The sequence below is a fragment of the Cryptomeria japonica genome, chromosome 5, assembly GCF_030272615.1.
Source record: "Cryptomeria japonica chromosome 5, Sugi_1.0, whole genome shotgun sequence".
NCBI lineage: Eukaryota > Viridiplantae > Streptophyta > Pinopsida > Cupressales > Cupressaceae > Cryptomeria > Cryptomeria japonica.
Window position 1 is genome coordinate 749,245,538 of NC_081409.1, and position 9,072 is coordinate 749,254,609.

Sequence of the window (9,072 nt, forward strand, 5' to 3'; positions counted from 1 at the left end):
AAGATGGCCAAACTCTGGAAGATACTGCAGAGATGATTAACCAGTTTAGCAGCCAAATTAAACAAATTAAGGTGGAAAAATCCTTGGCTGTGGGTGATTTTATAAGGATTTCCAAAGTGGAATCAATGCTCACAATTTGTCTTGATCACCTGGACTCACACAGGGACAAAGTGCAGATGGTAAAGAGAAAGAAGGAGCTTTGGAAGCAGAGAGTAATTCACATCAGTTTGCCACACGTAACTGTAATTCAGGAATTTTCAAAGGTGCATCAAGAGTGGAGTGTGGCAAAGGCGGTGATGGTGTCCATCCAAAACACTAACCCGAGTGACACACCAAGATGGAGTAGACGACATGACTAGCACTGCTAGAGTTGTTTGCCAGCGAGTGCAGTCCATTTAAATTTCAATTATGCAGTTACGGTAGTTTTCTATTAACTCATTCGAGTTAATTTTACTTTGATTTAAAAAACTATTGGTCTGGCGACATATATATATATGTTTTGCATTAATAAGAGCATACTGACCCCGAAGTTAGTGGAGCCCTTATGTGCTTTATGTTTTATGACCATTATCCTTTGATTTTCCCTTTCTTGTGGGCAATCATTGTGGTAATGTGCTTGTCTTTGGATTCATGCTACCTTAAATAAATCGCTACCTATCAAGCATGTGCAATCATTTTAACGTGGGGGCATACACTCTGCTCAATGTTTCACTTTATGCACATACCATAACATATTTCAATACTCAAGTTACTTTGCAAAATAAGCCTTTTTCTTTGTAATTTTGTATTCTTCTTTTTTTCATGACTCAAGTGAACCTTAGCAGGCTAGCAGTCATGATTCTCTCTCTTTTCTCTAATTTCCCTTTTATCTTGATATTGAAGTAGTAAGACACGAAAGACCCTTGGGGGCTTAGTGTGTCTTGTCTCTTTGATGCCTTGATGAAAGTTTTCAATGCAAACCTTTGTACTTTACTATGAGTATGCTTAGTCTCATACTCTCGTAGAAGTGGGGGCTAAATTTAGTATCCTAAATTGTACTCGCCACTACAATTTTATCCTCACTTAGGACTCACTTTCATGTTCATCCTCTAAATCTTGATTGAATCTCTGATTCCACTCACAGTAGTCATCGAACTCAACTTTTCAATTGTCTATGCTTTCCTCCCCCTTAATCTTGGGACCTTGATGTCCAGGATCAGCGCCATGGCCCTCTCAAAAAGGGCCCATTTTGGGGCCTCATAATAGTCACTCAGTTTGAATGGGAACCTAGATCCCATGTTGTCCTGTGTCAAAAATTTAATTAATTTTTTACTAGCAAGTATAAAAGAAGGTCTACCCCTCTCATTTTAAACCTAATGAACAAATTGAAGATCTCAATTACACTCTAGAAAATTCAAGTGAGCAAGCAATTAGTCATCTATAAATCATTGGAGTAGAACTAAAGTCAAGATTCAAGCATTAGAGATGAAATTCATGTTCTATGTTTTATGAAGACTATCTACATGAAACCCTAATTCCCTGTGAAGACAAAAAAAAATCATTAAAGGTACATCATTAGTGTTACATTCATCTTTAGTCTTTACCTCAAAAAGAAAGCTTTTCATTACACTACTTCATTTACATTCCAATTCTATTTCATGGTTAATTCCAAAACTGAGGTTTGACCCAAGGAAAACCCCTATTCCCAAATATTTTCTCTTTTTCACTGTGTGTAGGAACAGGTACAAAGTTGCATTTTAGAGGATCAACAATATTCACAAAGACAAACAAGTTCCCCTTTTGATGGAAAAAATTTCAGAGGACCAAGGGGTCCACCACCATGGTCCTGAAAATTCAGGTTGATTTTTTGGGAATAGATCCAAACCTTCATCTAGTGCTCAAATCCAATTTTGTGGCTCCATTTGACGATTGACACTCACTATTTATGCATAATTGCTTCAATAATCCACCATTATATCCTAATCTTTAATTAATTTGAATTCAATTCAATTCAAGGGAAAGAAGAGCCCCATTTAGGAGGCGTGGAATTAGATCAGAATCTAGCTCTATTAGGCTTAGATCTATCAATTTTCTATCTATCCCTAATGTGATGGTAATTAAGCAAAACATTATTGATCATACTACATCCCTTGATGAAACCCTAATTTTTCACCATTATGAATTTCATTTTCTTTATATACTTTAGCGTGCATATGCATGAAGTTTCATATGACTACTAAATTCAAGGCTAAATGTAGCATCATAAATTATGCTCCATAATGACGCAAGACCAATTTCATACTCTATTTGGCACATTCCTTGGTTTCCACTCCCCTAGTGCATTTTAGGACCATTGCTAGCCTCAAGCCTAAACCTCAACTCAAGCAATATTCTATGATTAGCTCTAGAAGACTTTACCAATGATCGTAATCCTATGGATTTTACCAAATTCCTGAGATAGGAACATGTTTAATATATTAGGCCCATTCTCTTGTATCTTTCCTTTGAACAAGCCAATAGGCATGGATCCCATCACCCAAAACTAGTTTCTTTCCTATTTGGCATGGAATTCTGAGACACGATGTGTGTCAACCTTTATTTGTGTTATGTGTTTTTGGTTTTGATAATTGATCATTCTGTATCATTTTTTTAAATCAAAAATTGACCTTTTGACTCATATATAAACACGAAATTTAGCACTTGAAACTATCTAATGATTTGAATTCTAAGGGGAAAATCTACCAAAATAAAGACGTAGCTCCTCAAATCTAAAAGTGTTCTTGATCTACATACAATTTATATTGTTGTAACTAGCACTTTTGAAGTTATAATGGAAGCTCTTTGAATGTTGACGGATGACTTGGAACTATGCGATCACTTATTTGCCATGAGGGATAAGTTTAATGAAAAACAATAAAAATATTTTTTTGGAAACCTAAATTATTTTATTCTCCTATAAAAAAATAAAAAGTAAGTAATATTTCCCTTACTTACCCAATATAATAATTGGATCACTAACTTGCCACAAGACATAAATTTAGTGGAAAATTATAGAAACAATGCTTTGAATTTTGAAACTAATGATTCACTCTTAAAATAAAATAGTATTTCTCTTACATACCCTTCTTAACAATTCCTTGAAAATTGAAACTATATTCCCTTTTAAATTAAAATAATATTTCTATTGGTAATCAAGCTTAACTATTTGATGGCTTATTGAGAAAAATCATGTCAAATTTTTTAAACTTTTTAAACATTTATTGTCTATACCTACCCACTATCTACTTTGAGTAATTTCCATTTAAAATATTCTAATTTTCCTTGCCTACCAAAGATAACCATTAGATCACTAATTTTCCATGGTGCATAAGTTTAGTGGAAAATTATGGAAACAAATATTTGGAAATTGAAACTATTGATTTTCTTTTAAAATAAAATAAAATAATATTTCTTTTACCTTCATTATGGCTTATTCCAAAATTATTAATCTATTTAATTATTTATTATCTCTACCTAACCTCTATCTACTCTCAGTAATTTCCTTTTAAATTATTTAGTTCCCTTATCTACCCAAGATAACTATTGGATCATTGTTTTGCCACGGGCCAAATTTTAGTTAAAATTTGTAAAAACAACCTTTTGAAAATAGAAACTATTGATTGATTTTTGAAATAAAATAATATTTCTCTTACCTACCCTACTTAACCATTAGATTACATATTAAAAAAAATCTTACTAAAATTACTAATTTTCCAAGGGACATAAGTTTAGTGGAAAATGATAAAACCAACTTTTTGAAAATTGAAATTGTTGAATGGCTCCAAATGAGACCACCAAGGATCAAGTTTTGAGCCTATGGAAAGCACTGACGAGGTATATAAGTTAAAAAATAAATAATTTAAATATTTAAAATTAATTTTTTTTTTTAAAGAAAAAAAAATCACAATTCTTATTGGTGAAGAAACAATTGAATAATAATGAGTTAAGAAAAATTGAGTGCAATAATACAACAAGTATTAATAAGTTACCAAGGAACAATTGAATAACAATGACATAAGAAAATTTGAGTGCAATCATACAACAAGTACTAATAAGTTACCTTCATACACTATAATTCCAATATTACCTTTATCCAATCCTAAGGGTTGACATTGGAGATACAAATAAGTGATACCAAAATTACCCTTAATAACCATCCAATTATTAATTTGCCACACTGCATAAGTTTAGTGGAAAATTATAGAAACAATTTTTTGATAATTGAAACTATTGATTTGATTTAAAAATAATAATAATATTTCTTTTGCCTACTCTTCCTCAATATTAGATGACATATTTGGAAAAAATCATACTAAAATAACCCTTACCTACCCAAGATAACCATTGGATCACTATTTTGCCTGGAGGCATAAGCTTAGTGGAATATTATAGTAACAACTTTTTGAAAATTGAAACTATTAATTCACTTTTAAAATAAAATAATATTTTTCATACCTACCCTTTTAACAATTGGATGGCTTTTTGGAAAAAAACTATATTAAAACTCATTGCATTTTAAAACTTGCAGTCTAACTCATGCTCATGCATATGCAAAAAGTGTTACCCTTAGTTGTCCTCGGTGACAAAAAGGGTGCCATTTTGTTATCAGCAACTTGTAATATATTTGTAAAATGTTTTGAGCGTTAAAATAAAACAAAAGTATTTTGTTGGAAGTAAATTAAAACTCTTTCAAAAGTTTTTCTCCGGCTGAGTTTATCAAACCCTAATACATCCACGGCCATGAATTTCACTCTAGCAGTTACAGGGCAAAATATTGTCAGATTCTGGTTATGGGTTTTTGGTATGACAATCCGCAAGGTTAAACGAGTCGAATGGTGGTCTTAGTTGCCAATTTCAATGGGATTTTGTGCAGATATTTAGGATTTCATTCTCCGGTACATCTCTTCAAAAGAACAGGTAATATTGTTTCAAAATACTCTCGTTCTTGCAGTTTTCAGGGAGATATCTGAGATTATTTGAATTATAAATGATAAATAATTCAAAGATTAGTTGGTTGCTTTGAAACTTTTCAACATTCTGTTATTTCTGAAAATTTCAATTAAAAAAAAAAAAGATTTTACAGCTGCAAGGTTTTATGTTTTTTAATGAAATCGTTTTTGTTGATTTCGTTACAAAGAGGATAATTTCTTTTCTTTACAAAGAACAGGTTAGTCGATTGATTAAACCCTAACCCAGTGTGGGTAACCATATACGAGGGTTACTCTTGAAGACACTCTTTGATCATGTTCTGAAGAACACGTTGAAATTATATAAGTTTTTGGAAACAGGACTTTTATGAAAAAAACACAGAGAGAGAGAGATAGAGAGACTTGAATAAGAAAATTAGTAAAAAGAAGATTGACAGACATTTTGTTTTTCATAGTGTTCTGGACTATTACTCTGTTTTGCATAGTACTTGATGCCACTGAGGTTGGAGTTATTATTATTATCCAGAGATTGAGTGTACTCTCTCTGATTGTGTTTAAAATTTAAAAATCTCTCTGATTGTGTTTAAAATTTAAAAATATCATTCTCTGTCTGCTATACAGAGATATGAAGGACATTGTTGCAATTTTTTTTAGTGGGAATCAGATTGAGATATTATTATACTCGCTCCAACCATTGATAGTTTTGTGACTGCAGAACATAGTGCAGTCATAAAGGTACCAGTGATTGTAGCTTGAGTTGGCAATTTTTGATGTTGTATAAGGAAGAGGGGTTGGTGCTCCTTGAGGCCTTGTGGCTTCTAAATTTTGTGTACTGAGTTGGTGTGAAATAATACAAGGAATCTTTTATCGAGTGGTTTTTCTACCCCAAGAGGGTTTTCCACCCATGAAAATTATGGTGTTATGTGTCCAATCTTGTCTCATTTTGTTTCACATGCTCTGATACTTTAGATCTTTTATTATTTTTTCTTTCTCTCTCTACTGTGTACAAATCATTTTTAGATGTTGCGTGTTTTGTGAAAAGTGGCAAAATCATCTTGTTTTCAGAAATCTTAAATCAAAGATTATCTGTCTATCATTTGAATGGTCATTTTACATACTTTGTTAACAGTGTTGTTTTTACAATGTTTTGTCATATTTGGGTAAACTTACAACTCATGTGTTTAATGTCATCCACCTGTTGCTAATCAAGATAGCCCTTTTCAAAAAAAAAAATTGAGTCAAAATTGTGACACTCTGATTCACCCCCCCCCCTCTCAGAGTGTCTCCACTTCCAACAAAAAGGAGCATAAGAGAAAGATGGGTTTTGAAAGGATTTTTCGATAGATGTTTTTAAGTTGATCTCTTCTACATTTTGATAAAAGAGGTTTATTATCTCATAAATTTGCAGGTCAGTAAATAACTCTTCAAAATGAGTTCTTTTCCTTCTTTTTAGACTTTATAATCATAATCTTTCATTTCCTTATTTTTGGCTTTACAATGATAGTCTTTTATTTTCCCCCTTTTTTTGGCTTATTATGTGAAATTAGGTTTTGTTTGTTTTATATGCAAACAAAAAATTCTAAACAAATAATCTAATACATAGATAATTTGAGATTTTCACTGTTTGAGAGATTGTTGAGAGAGATCTGAAATATTGAATGAACAGTATATACAATAGCACTCAAAAAATATTTTATCAATTCATAAATATACTAAATTTTTTCACCATTAAAGAATCATGTAATCATAAGAAATGATAACAAATTTTAAATCTAAATTTAATTTTATATTAGATCTCACCAATAATCTATCTTTATGTACATTTCAACCATTGTATTCTCCAGCTCATCCTTGTTTCTACTCATCGTGCTTCCAGATCCTTCATGCAATCGTTTGACAAGGTTTAGCAGCAGAAAATAAATGGAGAACAAAGAAGGACCAAGTATCCATAATAGATCTATAAATTTATATGTTTTTATGAATTTTATTAGATTCATATTATATTGAATCCCGTTCATCTATTTGTATTTTTTTTAATCTTGTAATGCATTGATTCATATTGAATGTCATCCAGGAAAGAAAAAGGATGCAAGAAGATCGTGATTCTGTATACTGCAAAAGACTTAAAAGCTGGGAAAACTAATTGGAAAAAGAAAAGGATGCAAGAAGATCGTGATTCTGTATACTGCAAAAGACTCAAAAGCTGGGAAAACTAATTGGATGATGCATCAATACCATCTTGGTACTGAGAAGGCTGAAAAGGAAGGTGCGTTTGTTGTGTCAAAAGTATAACCCCACTTCCTTCTCGTCTTCATCTGTACCGAGATGATACTCATGCATCACCCAGTTAGTTTTCTCTGTATATAAAAGCATTGAGAGCATGTGTGCTTCCTGACCATCGTTGAAGAGGATGGGTGTTTCCATTGGATCAAGATCAAATACGTTGGATGACAAGATTTCTGCAAAGGTAAATCATCAAATTCCTTTTAACAATTTTTTTCACTGGATTATAAAATCATTGCATTATAAAATCTATTTATAATAATATAGATTTGTCTATTCGTGTGCAGAAAGAAGAAGTGGACAGAAAGAAGAAGTGGAGAGAACCTTGGAATTATTTCATCTACATCTTGATAAAGGAGGTTAATTATATATAGAACAAGAAACAACCGTCATTCTTTATATTAGGTTTTTAAGAAAGAACAACAATAATAATATGTGTAGGTAAAATGTCATTAGCCTTTCTAAATGCATAACAACTCTAATGTTGTATTAAGGGTTCTACAGATGCTCCATTGCAAGACACTACTACTTTTAGTTTGTGAAAAGCCTTCCGAAGAATTTATGTTGTTGTATATTGATGAGAGTGCCCACGTTAAATTGAAACCTCTTTGAAAACAATATAATGGAACCTGAGGAATTCCCCCTTCTAAAAATAAATCTATTACCATCATAAATTGATTATGTAAGTGCATTTGTAAGTTGAAACATCAATATTCAGTTACAAGTAAGGAATGACGTCTTGAATGCAATCAACTTGCACTTTCTGAATATTTCTTCAAGAACTCATGGAGTAATGCCAGTACAGTTCTTAGATGGAAGTAATGTGAGTACAGTTCTTAGATGGAAGTAATGTGATTTGAAGATACTGAGGCCTGTTAGTGTTGGTCATATCCCTGCATGCATATTTGATATGCATTAGGTAATAGACACAATAAAGATGTATATCAGATGATTGAAAATTTTGTGGTATGTCTAGAAATGACTGAGGAGGGGCTATATACCCGATTTGTATGTATGTTTACCCACTGTATTCATGATTTTAATACATAGTCTCAACAACATTCACTCTTTAGCTATCAATTCATTTTCTCACAGCTCTATTGATATTCATGTCTCTCTTTTTACTAAAGCATGTATTGTAATAATGTGATGCTGCCAAAAAGGTTGCCCACTTGAAAATGCTCTTGGACCATTTGGGAAATGCCCCTTGTATGGTGGCATGGCATGAGTGTTGTTAGATTATTCTACCTCCCATGACCGCTCTCTGTCTCGTGACCACTCTCTACCTCGGGGCCGATGGTGCGGTTGCAACTCCTCTGCTCCTCGCTCACAACTCCCATGGGCACAGTTTTCTCACCACTAATCCTGTAGTGGTAGTGACTTCAATCAGTGTTGCTCAGCCTCTACGCCATGTCGTGGATCTGCTTCCGGGTGGGGTACAAGGGGTGTTGATTTTCTTGCTGCTGGTGGTTCTAGTTGGTCGAATACCAGCAGAGATTTTACCTGGCTTGGCTCTTCCAAAGGGTTCTCCTGGCTTGCTTTGGCCATTTCTCTGACCAGGAAGGAGAAGGAGAATGAAGAGAGGACAACTGAAGAAGGGTGGTTCCTCTCGGACAACAACCCTGACCCTGCTTCAATGTATGGGATCCTAAGGATGATCGTGATCCACCTCCATTTTCTATTCTTATTTCTTTAGTGGCTTATCAGTTTTTATTTATTTGTTTCTAATTTCAGGGGTTGCCTGTGTTTTTTTTATGTTTTAGTGCTATGTCTGGGTGCTACCCATATGACTCCTAAGGGGTGATCTCACATCTCCCTTTTTTTTTTTGCGGATAGTGTACTA

General features: G+C 33.1%; 1 long non-coding RNA gene across 1 annotated transcript; it reads left to right on the forward strand.

The window, feature by feature from the left end:
* The first annotated feature begins 4,658 nt into the window (after window positions 1–4,658).
* LOC131875665 (uncharacterized) lies at window positions 4,659–8,571 on the forward strand. The gene is made up of 4 exons (XR_009372460.1): window positions 4,659–4,935; window positions 6,823–6,888; window positions 7,021–7,413; window positions 7,517–8,571. It is a non-coding gene; the product is annotated as an uncharacterized LOC131875665 (long non-coding RNA).
* Window positions 8,572–9,072: the final 501 nt, after the last annotated feature.